This window comes from Lactuca sativa, chromosome 1 (assembly GCF_002870075.4).
Source record: "Lactuca sativa cultivar Salinas chromosome 1, Lsat_Salinas_v11, whole genome shotgun sequence".
Classification (NCBI taxonomy): domain Eukaryota; kingdom Viridiplantae; phylum Streptophyta; class Magnoliopsida; order Asterales; family Asteraceae; genus Lactuca; species Lactuca sativa.
Window position 1 is genome coordinate 91024305 of NC_056623.2, and position 4501 is coordinate 91028805.

Below are 4501 nucleotides of genomic sequence, written 5' to 3' on the forward strand. Positions count from 1 at the left end.
AGTCAAATTTTGTCGACGTAGTCTAATCAAAAGTTGTAGATCGTGTCGAGAGATTTCTAGGGATATAAAGAATGTCGAAAACGTAGCTCATATGAAGAAGATGCGATTTTCATAAGTTTTCCGAGAATCGCCACGTGCAGGTGGGTTGCACGGTGCACACCTTTTAGAAGGTGGGGTGTGTACCACTATATTTCCGAGACGTAGCCAAAAAATGGGAGGTGCGATGTCTCAGGTTTGTGTGGCGCGCAGTTGTACTATAAATAGACTTTTGCTACTCATTTGCATCCTCACTTCCCATCCTCGTCCCCTTTCTCTCTCTCTCTCTCTCTCTCTCTCAATTCTCCAGATTTTAGCCCATTTCCCTTAGTTTTAGCCTTCGGTGAAGCCCTGCAATCCCTAAAAAAGTAGTAGCTAGCGAGTAGAAGCTCTACGAGTTAAATTTCCTAACTTTCTCAGCAAGAACCTCTATAAGTTAAGCTACACTTTAGTCTTTTTTGTGTTACTTATATTTTACAGTAATAATTCGTTATTATGAACCTATCAATAACATTTATTAGTAATTCCATGTCGTTATACTGATTGATCTACTTACGGAATAGGTGTCTAGAATGGTTATGTTCGCTTGCTTGTTGGATCTTAGAAATGGTATTATGTTGAAATGATCCTACCACCCAACTGTCCTGCCTAACTGATCCTTACTTGATAGATCTTGATGTAGACATTGGGATTAGCGAGGATGTAGACTATTCTTATTCTCCAGGATCATTAGACTAAAACTCTGTAGTAATTATACTTAGTTCACGTCAAGGAGTTTCTAAGGTGTTAGACGAAGGTCGGCCCAAATAACCAGTCTCCCATTTTATCAAGTGAGTGCATAGTCCCTTTTATGAACATGATTTAATACAAGTATTAATTAAAATATTAAATATATGATGGAGGTCGTATGTGAAATATGTGCTTATTGCCTGGATTTTATATATATATATATATATATATATATATATATATATATATATATATATATATATATATATATATATATATATATATATATATAGTACTATGTGCAAACCAAATACGATTCTATTTGATTTTAGGATTAAATAATAACACCTAATGTTTTGTAGGGAATATAAATATACTAGAGATAGGTCATTGTCACCTAAGAATAAATTTGGTATTAAAAGTTGGTTATAGGCATTGTGATCTAGTCTAGGGATAAACATAGACTTATGGAGGATACCTAGCTCAATTAAGTTTGATATTAGGTAGTTAGGAGAATGTACGTAACCTAGGAACATAGAATAAGATCTATTCCATGACACCATCAGGTGTTGATGTACGGTAGCTCCATACGGGATGACCAGAAAATAGAAATGGTGGGTCCCGATCAGGCAACTGTTAGCGGTATGTTTGGTCACCCCATATAGTAGGCGAAAACACTAGATCATTCTAAACGGTCTTGTGAATTACATTGCTATTGTTAGCTCATTACTCATACACGTAGATGAATTGGAAAACCATATTTTTTAAATACTCTGACAACCTATAAGCCTTTACGACTTACAATGGCAAGGAAGCCCTAGCTGTGTAGTCAACGATTCATCAGGCAAGATAAACTTCTCTCTAATAATCACTATTCAGGATCTGTAAGGATCGATAGAATGGATAGTCTAGGATATGTGAGGATCGATAGATATAGATAGTCTAGGATCTATAAGCATCTGTAGGAATGAATATGTAGGAGTGTTTATTTTATGGTAACGGTTGGTTTGTAGTTCTGATAATTATGGAATACTATCATCTCAACATCATGGGATTCAAATCCTTATGTATCTCCCCAGGTTTCCCTAACCTAAACCTCCCAGTTCATATGCATCACAGGTATCAAGACTTAAGCCAATCAAAGTTGATTAGGATGTTGAATTTTTAAGAGACAGTCTGCAATAGTATCCGGGACCATTAGGTCTTTACACTGTAACTTATGTATTTTTATTGATTATGACATCCTTAGGGTTTTAACATTCTAGAAACAAACATTTGTAATCAAAATAATATTTTATAATGGGATTTTCCGCAATTATAAATGAATGATTTTTAAAGCGTATAGAGAAGTTTTAATTGGTTTTGAAAATTAGAGGATGTCATACTGTAACAACCCAAACATTAGAATCGAAATTTTCATTTTTAAATAAACACCAAAGTTACAATTGTCACATTGTTCCAATACTATTCATTAATAATAATGTCAAACATCAGAGTAAAATGTCAAATTGCAGAAAACTAGTGACGAATAAATGTTACACCATTAAGCCGGGCCCTACCCCATTGTACTGGGAGTCCCTGAAACTACAAATATAAACTGTAAGTATAAGCTTACTGAGTTTCCCAATCATATCACATACTGATAGTAAACATGTAGGTGTCATGGGTTACGCCCATCGTCTTTACTCAGAATGTCGAGGGCCAGATCATAGTTTTACATATGAGTGCCATGGACTACTTTCATGGTCTTTCCTTGCGAAGCCGAGGGTTAAATCCTGGTTTTACACTCAAGTGCCATGGGTTACCCCCCATGGTCTTCCATACAATTATCACAAAATTCAACAACATTCTTCGTAATTAGAAATAGGCCGGTGTCGGTGCCTTCGACCCATAAATATGGTGAGAAGACTCACCTCAACTGCAAATATCCAAAACAAAACTCGGTTACTAGGTTGGATAAATTCCCGAGATAACTAAGCAATTAAGTCCCAACACAATCGGATCAAAATCTGGACTAACACTTACAACATAAGGCTAATTTCCAAAGTGAGATAGGCCAAACCAGACCTCGGGCCCAATAAAATCCTAGGCCCACTCCAAGGATCAATTAAGGCCCAGAACTTGTCCAACAGCTGGAGTGGCCCAGGAGAAAAATGTCCAAGACCCAAATCCATTAAACAAGCCCGTCGTTTGGCCCAAAACGTAAGCCTAACTAATCTGAGCCGTATGATTGGTGTACATACGGGTACGTGCGACATACAAGGTTGAAGCAGAAATCGCGACTAATGGAGGCAGTACGCGCTACGTACAGGAAGTACGAGCGGCGTACATGAAGTACACACAGCGTACACGCCCCCCATGCAAGCCTTGAAAAAGTGACTTAATCACTTAAGACCAAATGCCTAAAATTTAGATCTTGACCCCTTTAGACCATTAAGGCCATAAATTTGCAATCTTTATGCCTCTGGGTAGATATAAAGAGCCCAAACTCTAAAACCTAACATATCACACCCAAACCTACACTCTAGCACATGAATGGGGACACAAACAAGGTCCAAGCTTGCACCTTTATGATATAAAATGACTAGTAATGTCTGAAAATACAACTTGGAGGATTAGTAGTAACTCACCAAGATCTAAACTTTAGGGCTTCAAAGCAGGAAACTAGACTTAAAATGGAACTTAAAGAAACATGACTAAAGTTTGGAGATTTATACCTTCCAGTGGTGCAAAAATGAAGAGGATAAACCAGATCCAAACTGTTGAGGGAAAAGCTTCCTTCTTGAGCAACCTTCTTCATAATTTAAAGCACACACGATCACTCAAAAGGCTCCAAGAAGGTCAAAATATACTAAGGTTTGCTAAGAGGGTTCAGAAAGGGAATGTAGACTGAGGTAAGGGAGGGTCTTGGGCCATAACGCGGTTTAAATTGAGCTCAAACACTAATTCTTAGGGTTTTGGCCTGAGCCACATATGCTCATTATGTTGGAGTACGTGTAGCATACTCACACGGCAGGCACTACGCTAAGCGTATAAAGATGTATGCCTCGTGTACACGATCATGACCAAGATTTCAAGATTTTAACTTCGGGGGCCTAATGTGAAACTAAATAAAACTTCAAAGTTTCAATAGCAAACTTGATAAATCTTATATGTTACAACTCTCCCCCACTTGAACTAGACTTTGTCCTCGAAGTCGGTTGCCTCGAATAACTCTGGGTAGTGCTCCTTCATCTTGTTTTCCGGCTCCCACATCCACTAAGAGCCCTTTCATTGTTGCCATCGCACCTTAATAAGATTCACCACCTTATTACATAGATAAGTAGTCTTCTTGTCGAGAATCACAATCAGCTTCTCCACATAATTCAGGTGCTCGTCTACCTAAATATCATGCAAATAAATTGCTACTGAATTATCGGCTAAACAGTTCCACAACCGAGACAAGTGGAAAGTGTTATAGATCTAACTGAGGTCATCAGGAAGATCCAGCTTGTAAGAAACCCAACTTACATGGACACTAATCCTAAAAGGGCCAATAAACCGGGGAGCCAGCTTGCCGATCCTGAAATCGGATGACACATTTCCAAGTTGACACCTTCAACAAAAAAAAAGTCTCACCTGAAACTCAAGGTCTGTATAATGTCAGTCATCATAACTCTTTTGAAGACTCTGCACAACTCACAACTTGTCGTGCACATGCTGAATCAACTTGGTGGTATTAACCTCCACCTCGATG